This window comes from Lissotriton helveticus, chromosome 9, assembly GCF_964261635.1.
Source record: "Lissotriton helveticus chromosome 9, aLisHel1.1, whole genome shotgun sequence".
NCBI lineage: Eukaryota > Metazoa > Chordata > Amphibia > Caudata > Salamandridae > Lissotriton > Lissotriton helveticus.
Window position 1 is genome coordinate 113,403,665 of NC_136070.1, and position 21,910 is coordinate 113,425,574.

Genomic DNA, 21,910 nt, shown 5'->3' on the forward strand with positions numbered 1-21,910 from the left:
TAAGGCGTCTAGGATATAATGCATTGGTAATAGGGCGAATGCATGTGTGTCATATGTGGGAAGGGGTAATCCATTCACGAAACGCAACTCAGGCACTAAGTGCAAGTCGCTAGTGACATGTAGAACACCGATAGCGCAGGGGTATACAACCAATCCAGTGGGCCATGCCCAGGGCCAATTGCCAGATATACATGAACATTGCGATCCACGAACTCTGCGGGACATACACAGTCCAAGCGCAGGCCAGGGCTTCTCTCACGATGGAAGGTAATTCAGTTCAGGTCGGGATTGAGTTGCAAGGCGAAGGCTACAGTAACCCCTTCACCTTTTAAGTTGACTAACAACATCTTCCTTGCCAGTAAGATGTAGCTGTCCCAGGTAACGTGTGCACTCCAGGTGGGTAGAGTGCCATCTCCAAGTATTACCATGGCGGATTTTGTTCCTGGGCACACTAAAAAACTGTTTCACTTAATCTTGTGACCCCAGCAGGGTACTTCAACAGACTTGGATACCCAGTTCTTTAAACGGAACTGTCATGCTTTATCCTAAACGTGAGGAATATGTAAGAAAGGTGCTAATATGACATCTTTAAATAACACCCTTAAGTTCTCTGAGGGGAAGGATAGAGCATGAAAGCGAGGCATGGCACTTGAAAGGCCTCTAGGTATGTACCGTACTTACAACATTACACGGGAAGGACGATTGACGGTAAATCCATTGTCATATGACTACTATGCCGTGCCCGCATTACGGTTACATGTTACAAAAGAGTACGAAACACAGGTACAAGGATAATACAGCAGCAAAATGGCAGGGACTCAAGAGAGACATGCCTGACTTTGCTCACCCTACATTAAGTACAGGTACTGTAAGATTGCCGGATGTCTTTCTCTGTCCTTGTACTACCCAAATAACGTTTGATGTAGCACTATTCATTCCTATAGCACCACCCTCCCCATTGCAGGATGGTAGTGCGCTTTTAGCAACATGCACATTATACATGTACAAGACATTGCGTAAGTGGGTAATCACAGCAGTATACATAGGGTTCCATGTGACGGCGAGGGTCACAAGGTACAGGAGTCCCATATCCTCACAGTCCACAGTGGTACGTTAGAAGGATTCTAGTTTATGAGCTGCAAGTAACAAGCTATAACAAATACTATCAGTCATCTGCATGATATATGATGGCTTTTCACTGCAGGCATTAACGTTATGCCTGCCATACGCATCCCTTTTGGTGCCGGGGATCAATACAGGTCTTTCATTAGCATCCGATAAAATCTTGCAAATAACATGCAGAATGCAACAGAGAAGCTCAATTCAGGTCTTCCATTAGCATCCGATAATATTGCAAATAACATGCAGAATGCAACAGAGAAGCAGGGACCAAGCGAGGACATGCGGCCCCTCTTGTAGATATCGACAGCTAATGCCAAACAGCTTAATCAAACTGCGGGATTCACAAGAGGTGGAGGGCCCTGGGCCAGGTACATATTAAGCGGGCGCCCTGAGTCAGTGAATTATGGGTTATTCAGGTCCCAAGGTGGCGAGAGCAATGTTGTGGTAACTAGTCCTGTGTGAGTGGGACCTACCCTTGTAGCATAATCCAGTGCGGGCAGGTTCAGATGGGGCGTTACCATGCGACAACTGGGTATCCAGTATGTTATAAAGCACTTTGAGGCTCAAACAAGTACAGCACCCTGTGTACAAAGGTGTCTTTCTACCTGTACCTACGCATCCCCATAAGAGGTGGGGCTCTGTAACTAAGGGCGTGTCTACGCAATTCTCATTAGAGGTGCGGCTTATGGAACTAAGGGCGTGTCCACACCATAGTGGTGTGGCAAAGGGGACTATGATAGAGGTGCATGGAACAAAAGGGGAAGATGATAGAGGTGCACGAAACAGTGTCAGAAAGCAGATAGGTGGGTGGGGGGCTCTGTCATCGACGGAGGCCTCCTCCAGAGCTGTGACGGAGTACAGGGCGATCTGGAAGCAGATGGACAGTAGGGGTACCTCTGCGGCAGAAGGATACAGTCTAAATACCTCTGCCTGGCACAGTAGGGTGCCCGAGCCAGGAACCTGGAGCCGAGGGGGTTCCAGGAAACAGCGTCGGCGCCCCGTTAGTCCTTCGGGCGGTCGGGGGGCCTGAACCGACCGGGGGTGTGCCTCATCTCCCGCCCTGACAGGGGGGGCGGGAGCCTAACGAAATAAAGTGATAATGGACTGCACCGTCAGAGCATCGCCTCGCCGTGCAAGATGGCTCCTTGGGCATGCGGGTCAGCGAGAGGCTGCTGCATTGGATCGCCTGTAAGATGACCCACCTATCAGTACCTGTGTTGTACGCAAATAAACCTGCACCACTGGTTTCCCACAAATATGTCTCATGAGTTTCCTTGGTATGTAAGTGTAATGAGCGCATGGGCGAAGCAAGCACTGATGGTGTGGGCACTATGCCGCTGGCACCACGACACGAAGGGGAGTATGGGGGGACAGCGCCCTAGTCCCACACGTCGGGCGAGCGTAGCCTGCAGCGCGCCCCCCTGAGACGCCCCCCCGGCCAACAGCCAATGGGGAGGGCTCACCTGGGGATGGGGGAGTCGTGTCCAAGGGTATATGACCGGGCCAGCACCTAGGCTCGGCCTTTAGTTCCCGCGCCTAGTCCGAGGCTGCTCTGCGCTAAACCCACCCTGAACCCTGACCCAGCTGCAGAGCGCCGGGCACAGTTTTTGAAGACCTTAATGATCATGTTTTATGTTGCAGGCGGAGTCACAGGGCGATCTGGAAGCAGATGGACAGTAGGGGTACCTCTGCGGCAGAAGGATACAGTCTAAATACCTCTGCCTGGCACAGTAGGGTGCCCGAGCCAGGAACCTGGAGCCGAGGGGGTTCCAGGAAACAGCGTCGGCGCCCCGTTAGTCCTTCGGGCGGTCGGGGGGCCTGAACCGACCGGGGGTGTGCCTCATCTCCCGCCCTGACAGGGGGGGCGGTAGCCTAACGAAATAAAGTGATAGTGGACTGCACCGTCAGAGCATCGCCTCGCCGTGCAAGATGGCTCCTTGGGCATGCGGGTCAGCGAGAGGCTGCTGCATTGGATCGCCTGTAAGATGACCCACCTATCAGTACCTGTGTTGTACGCAAATAAACCTGCACCACTGGTTTCCCACAAATATGTCTCATGAGTTTCCTTGGTATGTAAGTGTAATGAGCGCATGGGCGAAGCAAGCACTGATGGTGTGGGCACTATAGCCCTCACAGGGTCAATGTGACAGCTGATGTTTTCAGCATTTCTTTGAGCATCTGTGAGAACTGCACCATGAGTTTTGTTTTTGATATATCTACGAGGAAGCCATTATCTTCTATATTAATGAAAACGTTATTCTCATGCTTTATTTGAACAATGCAGTCCCTGTAATTCTTCTAAACTGCCGTTCCTTAAAGGTTGCTTTTAACTAGCCCATCGCTGAGGTGTCTTCCAGCTCAAGCGTGAGAGAGAACTAGAAGAAGAAATAGGAAATTTGTTTATACTCTCCTTGCCAGGCCGTAGGCCTCGGATAGAAATGCAAATGTGCTAAACATAATGATTTCAAGTTTCTTCGGTAAAATTTGTCTGGAGAGCGATGTGACTTTTTGATTTAACTCCTGGCAGGATACAAAAATGCGAGGAACATTTTTATTGTTGTAGAAATAAACCAGTATCTTAATTTAATGGTGGGTATGGTATGTGAGACAATGGAAACAAATTCTGCTGTCACACCGTGTGGTAAATTGATTTTTTTATGTGGAAAATGCACAAAAGAATTTAGGCAGTAGTTTGGGACGGAAAGATGTAGGAGGCGTGGAACACAACTCATCAGGTAACAAACCCATAGTGAGGTGGTGAATATTACAGTCCATTTGCTTGTTGTTCAATTGTTGTATGAAAAGGGATTTAAAAAAAGGAGATAAACGGAGACAACACTTTACATGCAACTAGCATTTAGAGTGCAAGAAGGTCGTTTCAGCGGTAAAAAACAGAGAAGGGCAATAAAAATGGCAATTATAGTTTTCAAATAAAACAAATCACTTCATATCATAATCAACTAAAAATCGAAATTTTTTAATTAAAAGAATAGAAAAAAATGCCATAGAGAATTCAAAAAATATCAGACAGGTGATTTTAACTTTCCCAACACCAACTGTTGTCCGTGAACATGTGCCCGTAGGTTAAAAAACAAGAGGAAAATAAAACGAGGCAAATGAACATTAACAAAGCCAATATGTGTCTTTTTCTGTAGAGCACACACACAGGGGCACACATGCTAATACAAACGTACAGAGCGCATGTACACAGGCCAACTAAACACAAGTAAGGCCTTGCATTTATGCCCGCATATTATCACACGTGCGTCAACGAGGAGAGAAAGAAACAAATAACCACGTGCAGCACGACTCGAGGCACACAAGGCTATGAAGCGTCGGACAACAAGTTGGCGTGCACCAAGGGATGCGTGGTGAAGAGCACCAAGGGAGCACTCACTGGCTGAGGCCTCAGGGCTGCCGAGTGTGACGCTTCTCAGGTATGCGCATGATAAAATGTCCCCGGGAAGCACGGGGCGATGCGTGTTAGGAGTGCACTGGATCCCATACCTTTATGTTCACACTTCGACCGCTGCCGACTCAGGGAAAGAAAAGATCCTCTATCGATGCTCTTTTCAGTGCGCTGCTGCGTGTGTGAACATTTTTTTTATTTATTTCGCGTGTGTGGTAAATTGATTTTTTTACTGTGGAAAATGCACAAAAGAATTTAGGCAGTAGTTTGGGATGGAAAGATGTAGGAGGAGGGGGGTGAGTTTGTGCGCGTGGGAATGTGTGTACGCATGCGTGAGTGTGGCTGTGTGTGTGCGCGCGAATGAGAGAGGCGAGAGGCTGCTGAATGTTGAACAGGAGATGTGCACGTGCGCGCTCACGAGGTGAAATCCGCCGAGGGAAAGCGCGTGCACATCCCCTGTCCAACATTTCCGCAAGCCGGCGACATAAGGTCTTTCGCTGACGCGAGATCTAAAAACACATGAAAATATGCAAACATAGTGGTCTTAATTGATTGCTCTGTTCTATTGTCATTTGCTTTCACTCACCACAGCAGATATATTAGGACAATGGGGCAGTGCACATAAATCATGGCCTCTCTTGCAATGGCAGTGAAGGCATTTTGCATGACCCCTTGTACACATTCACCTAACAAATAGTATACTTTGTGAAGCCGCTGTTTTATGTAAGGCTTTTGCTTTATGCTTTAAGGAAAGGCTGGACAGATTGTGAGGGATAAATTTACTTTATTTGCATTTTACAGGAGAGCGTCGGGAGAGCGTCCGGAGCGCTCTGATATCGGCGCTCGATTGCCGTCTATAATGGCGGCCACGCCCTACGTCATCACGCGATGCGTAATGACTAGAGCGCGACTCTACATATCTCCCTTCTTTGACCAACAACAAATTTATATAGAAGTCTCAGTTAAATGGTAGAAAGTTACTTCACTTCTCCCAGTTCATAGTCTCTGTATTTGGCTGGTCTTACCACTATTCTTCCTGCACGTGTACGTCTAACTGGGGTAGAGATGGGACTCTCCATCCTGTCCTCCACCATACTTGCTCGTCTCCCTCCAGCTTCCCTAGGGCTCTCTCTCTCAGGAGTGTTGCCATTATTCTCCTGATGTTCTTCTTCACCTGGTTTTTCCACCTCTTCCTGCTCTGCTCCCATTCTTTCGGCTCTTATTTCCATCTCTTCTTCTCGTGACAAGACTCCTTCCATAGGTGAACCTTGGTTCTCTTGTGTCCTTGATCCTTCCTCTCTGGCCCACTGCAGTACCTTGTTGCATTTGGACATGCGATCCTGCGACCAGATGTTTCCATGGGAAACAACCTTTACAACACAACTTTTACAACGCACTACCATTACAACTAAACTTTTACAACGCAAAAACTTTTACAACGCATACCATTACAACGCATGTTTTTACAACGCAAGTACTTTTACAACGCATGCCATTACAACGTAAGTATTGGTAAGTATATAATTATATTTAATATTTTATATGTTTTTTTTTTTTTTACGTTTTCAGTTTTTGGGTAAAGGGGTATTTTTAGGGTTTAGGGTCAGTTTTCAGTTTTTGGGTAAAGGGGTATTTTTAGGGTTCAGGGTCAGTTTTCAGTTTTTGGGTAAAGTGGTATTTTTAGGGTTTAGGGTCAGTTTTCAGTTTTTGGGTAAAGGGGTATTTTTAGGGTTCAGGGTCAGTTTTCAGTTTTTGGGTAAAGGGGTATTTTTAGGGTTCAGGGTCAGTTTTCAGTTTTTGGGTAAAGCGGTATTTTTAGGGTTTAGGGTCAGTTTTCAGTTTTTGGGTAAAGGGGTATTTTTAGGGTTCAGGGTCAGTTTTCAGTTTTTGGGTAAAGGGGTATTTTTAGGGTTCAGGGTCAGTTTTCAGTTTTTGGGTACAGGGGTATTTTTAGGGTTCAGGGTCAGTTTTCAGTTTTTGGGTAAAGGGGTATTTTTAGGGTTCAGGGTCAGTTTTCAGTTTTTGGGTAAAGGGGTATTTTTAGGGTTTAGGGTCAGTTTTCAGTTTTTGGGTAAAGGGGTATTTTTAGGGTTCAGGGTCAGTTTTCAGTTTTTGGGTAAAGGGGTATTTTTAGGGTTCAGGGTCAGTTTTCAGTTTTTGGGTACAGGGGTATTTTTAGGGTTCAGGGTCAGTTTTCAGTTTTTGGGGTACAGGGGTATTTTTAGGGTTCAGGGACAGTTTTCAGTTTTTGGGGTACAGGGGTATTTTTAGGGTTCAGGGACAGTTTTGGGTTTTTGGGGTACAGGGGTATTTTTAGGGTTCTGGGTTAATTTGAGTTTTTGGGGTACAGGGGTATAGGGTAAAAACAAATTAAATTAATTAAATTAAATTAAATTAAATTATATTAATTACAATTAATTAAAAAAAAATATATTATATACTTACCAATACTTACGTTGTAATGGCATGCGTTGTAAAAGTACTTGCGTTGTAAAAACATGCGTTGTAATGGTATGCGTTGTAAAAGTTTTTGCGTTGTAAAAAATTCGTTGTAACGGTATGCGTTGTAAAAGTATGCGTTGTAACGTCATACATCCGTTTCCATCGCTAAGCAATGCCGATCTGTCATACACTTCCCTCACTTGCATGGGCAAGCTGTATTTGCTCGCTCCTTTCCTTCTTAGCTGGGCAAGTTTGACTCTTACCCACTCTCCCCTTTCCAACAATGTCCCTTTCACGTTGCGTCTCTTATTGTAGTGCTCTGTGTATATTCTCTGTGCTCTCTCTAAGTTATGGTGAACTTCTGCCAGTGACCATTTTTTCGTGTCTGTCCTTTCCTTCCACGCCAGATTGTCCTTGGAGAACGGATCGCGTCCTCTTAGGATTTGGAAAGGACTGTACCCTGTGCCAGTGGGTGTGAGTCTATAAGCCCACATCATACTTCTTACTTCCTTCTCCCAGTCTGTCCCTACTCCAAAGGCTGAGTGTATGGAACCCATTATGACTCAGTTAAACCTTTCGGCTAGACCATTGCCTGCCAGATGGTAAACAGATGTGTGTTGGACTTTGATGCCATTTTCTGAGGAAGACGGCTGTAAGGAATTTAAGGACTGTCTCCGTGTCCATCTCCTCCTGTATGTCTATTTCTGGCCATTTCGAATACCTATCTATGAGAACTATCACATACTTCGGAGTTCCCAGGGCGTCCAATACTGGACCCAGAATGTCTATTGATAACTCCTACCACGGGTTGACTGGGTTGTCGAACTTTCCTAATGATGGGCATAGCAAGGTTTGTGATTTATCCGCTCTTTGGCACTGGTCACATTCCCGAACATGTCTCTCGATCCGATTGTCCATTGCAGGCCACCAGTACATTTGCTTGGCTCTCATCTTAGTCTTCACGATGCCCAAGTGCCCTTCATGCAACACCGCCAGCAGGTGTGGTATCAATGACGCTGGGGGGACTACCTTATCCCCTCTAAACAGGAACATCCCTTTGTCTCCAATGGACAGCTCCTCGTGCACCTCGAAGAATTGTTGGTGCTCCTCATTCATGTGCTTTTTTTCTGGCCATCAATGCAGTATGAAGTTCTTGACTTCTTAGATGTCTGGGTCCTCTTCATAGGCTTGCTTCCATTCTTGTCTACTTATTACTTTCTCATGATCTTCCATAAATGCCACCCTGAAATCATCCTCATCAGCACATGTCGGGCCTCCTCTATAGCTGAAGTACGGCTGAGATAATCTGCAACCTTGTTCTTAGCTCCTGGGATGTACTCAACATCATATAGTCTAGTAATTTCAGAGACATTTTGGCGATGCGGGGGTGGCGCTCGCATGACCACAGGACGTAAGTACCTTGAAAAGGGGTTTGTGGTCCATCTTTAGCTGGAACCTCGTGCCCCATATAAACTGGTGGAATTTCCCTATGGCCCACAGCCAGTATCTCTTTTTCGATCACTCTGTATTTCTGTTCTGTGGGTGATAGTGACCTGGACGCGAAGCTGATGGTCTTCCTCTACTACATAAGGACTTCTCCCAGTCCTTTCTCTCTTGCATCCGTGGTCAATACAGATTTGCCTTGCGGGTCATATCCCTGTAGAGGAACCGCTTTACTTATGTCCTCCTTAATCCTCTGAAACTCTCCTTGTGCCTCCTCTGTCCACTCGAAGGCTGTTTTGTCTCATATGAGTAGTCTCAGATGATGGGTCTTGGTGGCGAAATGCTGCACAAACTTGCTGTAATATTCAGCCATGCCTAACAATGATCTTATTTCTTCCTTGCTTTTCGGTGCAGGTGCCTCGCATATCGCCTTGACATTGGCGTGTTTGGGCGTGATGCCTTGATCACTGATCTCATGAACCAAATAGGTGACTGACGTCATTCCAAATCTGCACTTTTCCCATTCCGCCGTCAGACCGTTTCTTTCCAAGACTTGTAACACCATTGCCAGCTTTTTGTCATGGTCAGCATGGTCCTTGCCCATCACCAAAATATTGTCCTGGAAGTATTGTACTACCTCTACATCTTTGCACAGTCTATGCATCAGTTTTTGTAAAACCGCTGACGCTGACACCAGTCCAAATGGCATCCGGCGAAATTTGTATCATCCAAAGGGCATAATGAAGGATGTCAGTTTACGGCTCGTGTGATGCAGGTCTATCTGATGGTATGCCGAGGCGAGATCGATGGTGGAAAACCATTTTATCCCCTTCGTTTTTGCTATAATTTCATCTATCCTCGGTAATGGAGATTTTTCCACTATTATGCACTTGTCCAGTTCCCATAGGTCCACACACAGACGAACCTTGCCATTGGGTTTCATCGCCACCACCAATGCGGCCAGCCATTCTGAACTGTTTATCGGTTCAATGATCCCGTTGTCTTCCAATCTCTGCAGCTCTTGTTGTACTGCGTCTTTGATTGCTAGTGGTAAATTTTTCACCTTGTGGGACACTGGTTTGGCGTTTTCCTTAAGGTTGATTCTGTGTGTGAATTTCGTTAATTTTCCCACTCTCCTGCCGAACAATGTGGGGAATTCATCTCTCATTTTTGTGAAGTCTGGCTGGTGTTCTGAGCCGGTCATCAGGACTTGCGTGTCTCCTCCCGGGTTCAATTGTATGCCTAAGTCACCTTGGTCCACCCATCCAAGAACTGAGGGTCCCTTTTCTGCTACATATAAATTGCACTCTGCACTGCGGTCCTTAAATTCGTACTTCAAGACATGATATCCAACCATCCGGATGGGGTCTCCTGTGAAGGTGACTGGACTTATGTCTGGAGATTCGAGGTGTGAACCTAGGCGGGGTTTGAAGTCTTCGTTCCACACTGTCCGTTGTATAATGGTATACGGAGATCCGGAGTCTGCCACCATCTTGATCGGTACTCCTCCCACTACCATGTCGCATTGGGGTTTCTTGGAGCACCTGCAGTCAATGTCCAGTACTTGTTCTTTGATGCATAGTCAATGCCAGGTACTTGTTCTTTGATGCATAGTATATGGTCTTCTTCATCTTCTCCTCCTTCTTCTTCCACTCCTGTCTCCTGTGCCACATACTTGACTGTTGGCTTCTTTGACTAGAGGCAAAACACCTTTTCCTAGTGCCCTACGATTCCACAGTACATGCATTTGGCACGGAATGCTGGGCAGCGTTTATCGTAGGCCGCATGGGAAGGGCTGCCACACCTGTAGCACACGTTTGTGCCCTCTCTATTCGGTTTCATCACCTGTGCTGGTCTTGGGGTCCATCTGTTTGCACCTTCCCTTCCACTGCCGCCGTCTTGCCCCTCTCTGGCGGTTCCGTTTCAGTGACTTTGTTGACCATGGGCCTCGCGATGGTTTCTCTCTTCTCTGCGTCAGCACATCTTTTGGATAGTTCCGCTGACTTCCTTCAGGGTAGCGTCCCCGTTCACCCACAGTTTGTCTTGGATCATCGTGTTCGTAGTGTGCATGACTATCTGGTCTTAGATTTAGATTAGATTAGATTAGCTTTATTCGATTTTTAGTTAAAAACCATAAAAGCAACAACAATACATACATGCATAGATATCTCAACATTTCATTACAAAGTTTAAGATCAACTCTTAAAAAAGGATTAAATAAATGTAACGTATCAACTAATCAAATGTTCGTATATATTCAGGACTAATTACAAGCTGGACGGTTAATAGCACAGGGTACACGAGATCCCCTTCTCCAAGAATTAGAAGTCATAGTTATTGTCATTTGTCTTGGTATTGGAATATGTTGGGAGCCGGGATAGAAATCATACAAGCCCCAAATGCAAATGGGGCCATCTCCTTCTTTGGGCTGGCAAAATCGTAGATAGGGGACAATGTTCCGATTCTTAAATTTGATTAAAATCAAGTCCCCCGAGATGTCTTTAGGCAACGTACCTAGCCACCCCACCCTCCTGACACTCAGGATTCCGCCGTCTAGGTCAGGTGGCAACGGTCTGTTGTGTTCTAGCCAAAAAATGACTTTATTTAGCAGGTCCTGGTGTGTTTCAAGCTTGCCCCGGCTAAGTGCAGGGACCCCAGAGAGGACAGTCACGTATGGGGCAGCTTCGGGAGATAAGTTAATGCGATGCCTTCTTTCTAGAGCGACCCTGGGAGCTCTATTAGGTACGACTGCGGGGTTAAAAGTAATATTAGGGCCAGTAGGTGTGGGAGGAGAAGATTCAAGAGTTTGGGCTTTTCTGCATACAGAGGGCTTGGGTTTTTCGTGGTCGATGGGAGGAATAGGGCAAATAGGTAAAACAGTTTTTTCGGTTGATATACAGTTCTTTTTAAGTGTTTTTTCGATGCTGGTCAGCCTGTCCCCCAAATCATTAAATTTTGTGACCAGTGGTGATATAGCAGATGTTAACAATTGCTCAAACTGGGCCAGTAAGGACGATAGGTGGGGTGATACAGGGTCGTATGTTCTGTTCACAGCCTTGTCTGGCATGATTGTAGTTGGGTTAGAGGGGGTTAAAGAAGGACTGGTGCACGATTTCTTAGCGTTAGATTGGATCTCATTGTCATTATCATGCTTCCTTTTACAATTTAAACCCCGGGACAGTGTGTTGGCTTGAGATTGGACTTTGATGGGAGAAAGAGGTACATCCCGTGGGGTGCCGTTTAGTTGGTCAGCGTCTCTACCCATTATAAGGGGGGTTAATGCATCCGGGACGTACTTAGTGCCACACAGGGCATTCAGCTCCTCCCAGATGGACATGATTAATGGAAGAAAGAAACCCGAAAAACGACAATAGGCAGTACAATGGGAGATGGATAATGAGTTAAAAGCGTCTCTATACCTCCTCCTTTGAAAGAGTCAAGTGGGGTGGCCCGTCCCGTCCTTATCCGGCCTTTGAGGGCCGTAGAGGGCCCGCCCTTTGCCCGGGCTTCGCCCGGCGTCCCGCGAAGTGAAGCAGAGCGCTGTTTGTAGGCGCCTCCTGGCGCTTGCGGTGCGTGGGAATGCAGCGCCGCCGCTGAGGCAGCCGGGAGTTGCAGTCCCGGGACGGCGACGCTGTCTCAGCAGTGAATGGACTCCTGGCGGTGGCGGCGGTAGTAGAGGACTCCCCTCGTCCCCCCTGCACAGGTAAGTATGCCCCCCCCTGCTCCGCCAAGCAGAGCGCTGTTTGTAGGCGCCTCCTGGCGCTTGCGGTTCGTGGGAATGCAGCGCCGCCGCTGAGGCAGCCGGGAGTTGCAGTCCCGGGGCGGCGACGCTGTCTCAGCAGTGAATGGACTCCTGGCGGTGGCGGCGGTAGAAGAGGACTCCCCTCGCCCCCCCTGCACAGGTAAGTATGGCTATCTGGTCTTTGAAAAATTTGTCGTGCAAGACCCCGAATTTGCATGTGATCGCTAATTTCTTTAACGCTGTGACGTAGTCGTCTATGGACTCACCCACTGCTTGTTTCCTCTGTTGGAAATCGTATCTGTCTATGGACGTGCACACTGCCGGGCTGTAGTGGTTGTTCAGGTCCTCTATCGCGTGTCGGAACACGTCGTCGTCAGCGGCCTGTCGTCGTGTGGGGACCAGGTTCTGGAAGACCCTGATTCCTTCCGGGCCCAAGTTGTGGAGTAATATCCTCTTTCTCCTCTTCCCCGCTTTCATCTTTTAGGGCTTCCAGGTAATTCATGAAATATTCTCTCCAATCTTCCCATTTCATCAGGGGATCACCCGATTTGGGCAGGAATGGATTTGGTGTCGTAAGTGAAGACGCCTGCGCGCACATTTCTGCACATCTTTCTGGTATTGCTTCTTCCCTCTGGGACTGCCGGGCGCACTTGCGCTTCTGTGGTGTGTTTGGTCTTGTTGGGGTTCCGAGGTACCCCCTACACCTTGCAATGCTTGTTCCGCCAGGGCCCTGGATAATCCGGTTGGGGGCTTCTGGCTGGGTATCGTTGTGCCTATCGGGGCGTCCTCTCCCCTACTTCTCTTTCCTCCCTCCCTGTGGGTAGATCCTCGCAGGGGGTCGCTTTTCCCTTTGGCGAGCGTCTCTTGCCTTTGAGTATGTCTTCTTTGGCTCCCTCAGTGAAGCTCTGACTCCGCCTTCGACGTGGGGTGTGTGTGTGTGTATCCCTTCCACCTTCTATAGGCTGTCTATGCTCCACAGGTTGTGGTTACTTCCCTTGAGGCGATAGTGCGCTTTATAAATACCATCACTCACTCACTCACTCATTCACTGCCACGCTCTCCTGCTGCTCAGTCTGCTTCAGGCCAGTGTTCCTCGTGGCCTCCTTGCAGAGATGTCCAATGGGCCCTCGTGTTGCTCTTCTCCAGATCCCGGCCTCGTCGCCACTGTAAAGCCGCTGTTTTGTGTAAGGCTTTTGCTTTATGCTTTAAGGAAAGGCTGGACAGGTTGTGAGGAATAAACTTACTTTATTTGCATTTCACAGGAGAGCGCCGGGAGAGCGTCCGGAGCGCTCCGATATTGGCGCTCAATTGCCGTCTAAAATGGCGTCCACGCCCTACGTCATCACGCGATGCGTAATGACTAGAGCGCGACTCTACATACTTCAATGCCAGGTCCGGTGGGCCAATATTTCTATTAATTGTTGGCCGACCGTACCTGGTATTCTCTTTACCATCTTTATACTTTAAAATAAAAAAAATAATAGTCATCCATGTGGGTGTAACCGTTGTCTTCAGGCTACTTGAATTCAAACCAATAGTGTCTATTCTTCGTAGAAATAAGAACCACATTTTCCCATTGTGTGCAATAAAGGAATACGAAATATGCTACACCTGTTCTAGGTAAAGTTGCCTGCTAAGAAGCATTCATACGATTCAATTAAAATGATAGGCTGTTAACATTTAAAAATAAAAACATTTTTTAAAGCAAGTATATGGCTTCCGCGTTTAGGTAACAGGATGTTTTCTTTCTTTTCTTGTTTCAATTTTGTGGCATGTACTTGTGTGGAATTTTAGTTCGTGTACTAAACATCATCTACGCCATCTTGCCGACTCACGTATGAATATACACGACAGCCATTTTAGGTACCATGGTCTCCCTGTTCACGATCGCCCATCAGCACACTTCCCTGAACCTTGCAAGCCTTCCCCGCGCCTCCTGGCTGCCCCCGCGCTCACATGCACAAGCCATGAAACCCCCCCATGACTCTGTCTCAGGGAATCACACCCCGCGCCTGACCAACACCTCCTTTCCGCCCATGAATACCCCTCCTTTGATGACCCCTTCCTCTGAGCCCGACTGCCTGTACGAGCCGCTGGTCATCCCTTAGCCCGAGGATACAGTTTATTGCCCACTACTGCATGCACTCGCCTCTCCTGAAAGAGACCACTATTGATCATGACGTCCCCACCCCCTGAGATTCGATCAGGTGCACACATTCCAAAGGAATCGGCAGAACACTCAGCTGCGTGATGGCCCCTCCCAATCATATGAGGGGAAAGGGCCTCTACTGTTGTCATGTGTTGGAATGGGCCGGAACTGGGGGGGTGCCGGGGATGTCGTTCTCATACTTCACAATGTCCTTGCTGTAATAAAGAACGTTCACATGTCTTAGACCAGTGTATAAAAGACCAGGTCTCAGAGAGGTTGAGAGAGCACCTCGAGACGATACCTTGTTGTCTGATCTGATGTGTTCTACTCCGACGGAATAAACTTGTTTCCTGTCTTCCTGTCTCCAGCGCCTGCCTCTTTATTGAATAACTTCGTATGGTATTAGAGGCGTTTTACGCCGGGCAAATTTAACTTAGGAAACATCTACTGAAATCGCCTGACCATTTTGAATTGATCTTTATCACTTGCGATATATATTTTAGAATAAAATTGAACAATTTCACCAGATTGCCAAGGCCAAGACTATTGACTTTGCCAATGCTTATTTATAGGTGATAGGCAAACATATCGTGGATGGCAAAGTTTGCACATAACTCACTCATGATCGAGGAACCTATGAAAGCCTGTGTTTCAGTTGGTGATGGCTTTGTCGAACAACATTTTTTATTTAAATTTTTTGCCTCACTCTTTTTGCTAAACAAGCAATAACTGAATTCGCATAAACTTCTGCTCTTTAGTGCACCTCCACTGACTGTCAGGCGGCCTACTGAGCAATGATGGACATAGCACCTGCAACTGGTGATGTCGCCAAGTGAGAGACACTCAGGTAACACATGTCCACCAAGACCCTAAGGGTGGGGAGAATTCCTGCAAGACAAAGAACCCATCTCCTGCGTCTCCCCAACCCTGTGATCCCTACTGAACCTTCAGACGCTCACTTGCCTCTGAACCATAAACCCATGAATTGAACTGTGCCCCCAAACCAGCACAGAGGAGCTAGCTAGGCCATCCTGTGGAAGGGAGCTGTGGAAACCTGAGGCTCTGCCCCAAAAGTGAATCCCAACAGAGCCCTCCCAGGTATAAGATTTAGGAAAGCCAGGCTTCTCTGCTGATAATTCCCCGCCATTGCTCCACTCAATTCCCAAAGCGGCCCTTGCAGGAGGGGTTATTTTGACAGATGACGTGGATGGAAAACATATTATTTATTTAATTTTCCCTCGTGGTCGTCTGAAGAATCCCCTCCCAACCTGGCCCCACCGCGCCACGGACCGATCCTGCTCATTTCCATTTGTAACACCTATCCCAGTGGACTATACAGCACTGCACTATTGTCTTAATAGCCCTGTGCTCACGCTGACACTCCTGGTTTATATTTCCAATTATAGTTTACGACAATTGGCATCACAATTTCGTAGGACGATAGAGTGCACAAACAGAAATGTGCGAACTGACCATTTGCCCACGCTCCCTTCAGTGGGTTCAGATGAGGATCAAAAAACTGGGTTACAGAGCATCGTCAGCTTGTACCTAACACATTGGCCTGCCTCCTGCATTGTCTTGGTTCCTGGTGTGCTGACCACAGCTCATCCAGCGGGTCATTGACTTGCTGCTTGAACAATCACCTCCTTATGTCTTAGCTGTTTCTAGAAGGGCCATCATTAAAGTAACCTTCTCCCCTATGTCCTCCTGTGCCAGGTCTTGACATCATGCTTTGGCCACATCCTGTCTGACAATAAAGTTAAATACTTAAGAGTTGTGTTTATCAAGCGGGACAACCCATGAGCCACCAATACCCTAAGCCTCAGATTAGGCCATACCAGTCCAAAGAGGAGAAAGAGAGAACGCAACATGCCTGTCTAGTAGGTGGTGCACAAAATGAACCTCAGTCAAGGATAAAGCCTACATTTCTCTGGCTCTAGCCACTCCCATGCTGAGTCCAGGGTCACCTTTCCATTTAATATATACGAAAACGCTTCCCAAATGGACATTACATTCTGTGACATTGCAATACGATGCTCCCCTTGCATCAGCCACAATGTTATGCACCAGAAAAGCTCAAGTACAAGTTATTTTCAGTACATAGGGAACGGCATCATGCCTCCAGATAGGACTAGAGCGAAACAGCTCTTTAAAAAGAACTCAAGGAATTGCAGAGGACAATGGTGTGGTCTTTTCTTTACTAGATAAACTTACTAACCCGAAACTCTAATGTTCCCTAAAATTGGCATCTGCACTGGAATATCCACTTACGCTACGAAACTTGCACCACAGCTCAATAACCACATAAACTCATCAGGAGGCCTAACAATACGCTTGCCCCAAGGTCCTAACCTGCATGTACCACTGGTCTGGATGACACGGATGGCATCTGTGTTACCTAATGAAGAAGCAAACCCATGTTAAGCAGCAGTTAGAAGACCATTTGAGCCATCCTATCCATGAAAGGAATGAACCAGAGACATTACAACAAGCCCACATTGGGCAGCATGTAGGTGAAGAGCAAAGATCTATGTAACCATTAACTTGGATCTTCCCTGGCAGATAAGGAAGGGCTACCCCATCCTTGGATAAGACCTCAGGATTGTCCAAAGAGGGGTACTTGTGTGCATTAGGCTTCTCTGAGACTCTTACTGGTGATAACTTAGGCTAGGCCCTCCCTCCACACACCATCTCTGAGGACATGATTGCCCTGGACCTGGCAGACAACGTAAGTGGGCCAGACCTTGGGGAGTGATGGGGCAGTTCCCTGCCATCTTGTCCTGGACACAGACCCAGGGATGTGCCACAAGCAAGCAATCCCAAATATCAACCTTGGTTGTCATGGGTAGTGCAACTGCTACCACAGTTCCTTAATAAAGGGTACAGGTGGTACATTTTCAGCAGACAGGCCTCCAGTGTTGCACTGCCTCTTGCACAGGACTTTTTAATTCACTAACACGTAGGTAAGCCTCTAGAGAAGGAAATCCTCAAGAACTAGGATGAGGGTAACCTGTAGAGCCTCGTGAGTAAAGCACTCAAGCATTCAGGTGATCCCCCCTCCATCTGCTCCAAGCCTCTCGTATGTTCTATCCTTTATGGCTGACTCAGTGACAGTACATGTTATCCTCAGTGTAAGTACATCTGTGATCCTGGCGCATTGGGCAGAAGGGACTAATGCTCAGTAAAGCATCCTTTTATCTAATCTAAGAGTGGAATAGCAGCTCAAACATATGGCATGTTTTTCCATAATAGTCAGTCATAGGATTTTATTAAGCACACATATCACCCGTGGGTCTCAAAGCGCTAGCCAAAACCCTAAAGAGGGACGGAAAGACGATGACGGCAGGAAAAGAGAATGCTCGGAACAGCCAGGGTTTTAGATTTCTCTGAAACTGTCTATGGTTGTTTACCATACGCAGTTGCAGTGGAAATGAGCTCCACAAACAAAGTAGGGGCAAGGTATGAAAAGGATCTGTCGCCATTCCTGGCGGTGCAAATCTTGAAGGGAGTGAGAAGATGTTTGGTTGAGGACCTAAGGGTTCTGGTAGGTTGGTACCAGATGAGTTTTTTGGTAAGATAACTTGACCCGTTTCCATGAATGGTTTTGTGAACAAGACAGTTGATCTTAAAAAGGATGCGTTTCCTGATGGGGAGCCAGTGGATAGCTCTCAGACTTGGTGCCGAAGGGGGCCGTGAAGGTAGGTTTAATACAAGCCTGGTGGCAGTGTTCTGAAGCGCTTGGAGTTTGGTAAGAAGCTCTTCATTGATGAACGCCATCAGGGCGTTTCTGTAATCGAGCCGACTGATGATTAGACCTTGGACCAGTGGCATCCTAGATACAACTGGGATCCGTTGGAAGATCTTGTGTAAGCTTTGCATTAGTCCTTAGCAGATGCCCGTCACATTGTTAACATGGTCTTTCATGGACAAGTTGTTGTCGATCTTCACTTCAAGGTTATGGACCACCAGTTTGGGGGAAGGACAGGAGCCAAGATTGCAAGGCCACCAGTCACTGGACCATAGTGCTTAGGCTTTCCGAAAGAAAATGATCGCCGTCATGCTGGCATTGAGTTGCAAATGGTTGGTTTGCATCCAGACACTGATGTCGGTCATGCAATTTATGAATCTGAGTTTGGTGTCAGTTAGAACTGGGCCAAGAGTGATCAATAGTTGTGTGTAGACTTGTAGTGTAGCTCCTATTTTCCCAATAGGCTCTGCGCATTGGAATAGTACCTACAGCAGTAAAGGCCTAGGCCAGACGTTAACTAGGTCTACTACTGTCGAAACTAGACTTAATTTTTGGGTTTGCCAGCTAAGCTCAGAGTTCGCTAGAAACTTTCTCGAATGTTCAAGGAAGGATTAACTCCCCTGATTAGACAAGAAGGGATTTAGTTTCTGACAACCATAGAACATGACAACTTTGCTCTCCCCTAATCAAGAGTCAATCTCAAGAGTCGTGTGAGCACAAGGCAATTATTTTACTCAGTCAGTACGTGCATTCTTAGTCTCATCAGAATGTAGAGAAAAGGAAGAGACGGGCGTGTTCAATAAAAGATGTTATTTATTGATCAGTCTCTTTTCTCGTACAAGAGAAATGGATCGATATTATTGCAATACTTATAGTTAAGTAAAGTGCATACATTAGAAGCAATAGTATAAAATAATACTGTAAAAACATTGATATGGTTTCTGAGCCATATGATGTTTAAAATGATTAAAATATATTTACATACACATATACATTTGACTAAACGTACTCAACTGGTGTTTCTAAATACGCCTACCCCGTGTACCTGACCTAAGTCTAATGCGTGGGCGGGAATAGAAAGTTACAGTTTAAGTTAAGTTTGTTTTTGCCAAGTGAATAACTAAAGAATTCTCTGTGAGGGGTTATTCAGTTCTGTACCTGGAAGTTAGGATGAATGAGGAATGGTATCTCTTTCTCTGCTCTCGATATTCCAGGCTGCCTGCGAGGGCTGCCCAGAAGCGCCGGTGCTGGGTCTCTCGGCTTGAGATAGCAGCGCGTCTCTCAGCGCGTCAGGAAGGCGGGGCTGCTGCCTGCGGGGTCTGCTTCTGCTCTCGGCTTCGGCAAGTATGGCTGCTCCGTCTTGTCACCACGCGTGTGTTTGCATAGGGCAAGGTCGGCAATATTTATACCTTAAAGGTGCCGAGATTGACGTAAGGATGGACATAGCTACGTCAATAAAGATGTCATACGACTTGCTCGTTAGCACATTCTTTTGCAAAAGTTCTCTGTGAAATCAAAACAATGGCCGCACGGATTTTCCAGGTTGTCATAGGTTTGATTTGTTATGAGAACGTCGTATGCCTTATCAGGGGCTGGAGGAATGTCGCTTGTCTAATTAGATCTCAAGCGTTATGACCTAATCAGATAACACGTTCCTGTGCCGTAGTGTGACTGCGTCAGATAACGGTATCTGCATCATGGGGGATTTCTTGCCTCATGGGCTGACTGTTAGTTAACTAGCTAGGTAGTTTAACCAGAATAGGGTCAGGAATAGGGGGATCGATTCAGAACCTATAGAAATACACGACACCCACTCCACGCTAACTATGGTCATATCTACTAATCTATGCATAGTATAACATAGTACAACATACTATAGAGTATAGTGTATACCTTACCACCCCAAAATACATAAATGCATTTCGAAATTTTCAAATATACTGAAAAATTGCAGTCATATATATTGTATGCACTTAAGCTATGAATTAAATGCAAAAGTAAACACGCATTGTAATGCATTATTGCTTTTTGGTATATGAGAAATACACATGAAATGGCTCTTAATATAGCTATACAGAAAGGAAGGTCGAGACCATTTCATCACATAATAAAATATTTGTGAACATACCAGCGGGCAGCTAAAGTCTATATAAAGTATCTAAAATAGAAATCTTAGTTCTCTAGGAATAGTTTCTTACTTTAAGCAGAAGATCAGTGTCCCGGGGAAAAAATATATAGAAAAATATTTTAAGGGCTTGCTGAAAAAAGTTGCTGTCCGTGAACTGGATTGTAATTGTTCATGTGACTTTATTTTTAAAGGTTGAAGGCCGAATTCAGGGAACGCCGTGTGCGAGTTTACTCAAAAGTCTCTATTTCTGTTCCGGAGAGAACATCATATCATTCAGGCTTTCGAAAAAACTGTCAACAGCTTCATGGGAAAGTTCCACTAAGTCGGAAATAGGGGTAACCATGCATTCGTGCGCATGATTGTCTCCATTGACATTCTGATTTGCATTGCTGACAGAAGGTCGTACCTGTTCGATGCTGCTTTCATCTTGAACTTCACTACTCTTCAATCGTAGTGGTGAAGATTCCAGGAATGCCGTCATCAGAATTGGCAGCCTTTGAGGGCAGCACAGTGCGTGAACCTTGGTAGGAACCAACAGTGTATCTGCATCCACCGGCGCATCCGATTGTAGCGTCAGACAGGTGTCTAACACGCATTCTTCTCCGCATAGCAGACACCTTAGTACAGGTAAAACACACCTTTGCCACATTGGTCGAAATGATAGAAACCAAGTCATGTTTAGGTCTCTAAGCCGGGAGAGTCCCAGGATTTTTGATATCCGGTCCCGGTATCCAATGGCTAGGATCGTATCTTCCATTGTCGCGAGAGTTTGATCTGTGACATGGGTTGCCATAACGAAAAATAAGGACTAGGAATAGGATTCCTGCAATTAGTCCCAGGATCAGGGGAAGTCCGCCAAAAATCGAATGGACGAAATCTGGAAAAACTACCCAGTATGGCTTTGAATGGTGTTAATGCCATCGAAAATACTGTCTTAAATACCTTTGAGACCCCAGTGGTATCAGAAATATTTAAGATTTCGCTCAGGATTTCCGCGAAATGTAAGGGGGAATTAGTTGATAATAATGTATGTATCTCTGCAGTCGTCCTTGCGACTTGTAGATCATACGTTTCTTTAGATGACGTGAGCCTTGTAGGCGTCTGAAGAAGCACTGTTTTCATTCTGCTTAAAGTGTCTATTCGAATAGAAGTAATTTTCAAACCGGGCCATGCCCTTGCCTCCCTGTCTGGTAAGGAGCTGGGGAACAAAGAACGTCCACAGCACTTGACCTTCGCCGTCGTGGTGACGAGATAAGGAGTCCCGGGCATAAGACTACAACATCTGCGGTCTACAATAAGAATGTAACTCCCATTATAGAGTCTTTGAAAGAATGGTTCTATTTCAGTTGCAGGTGCGCCTTGCTGGTGACATGAAAGGTTGTATGAATTCCCTTCACAGGCTCCGTGCAAACTAATACCGTTACACAGAAGCGTGCCGCTTAGTGACATAGCACAATTGTTGCCACTAAGAAACACTTTCTGTCCTTTGTTACTGACACATGCATGTGAATAGGGCAGGTTCCAAGTTGTTTTAAGGTACCCCTTTCCCAATTTCTCGTACATGCCAGCCTGTATATATTTTTGGCAGTATTGAAACCTGAAGGTTGAGATTGGAATATTTATGATCCCGTGGATTATCCATTCACTGACAGGTCGTTCTGACATTGTCATTGGTAATCTTTCTAGTTTTTCAATGCTCAAGATTGTATAATCAGCACCCTTCTGCG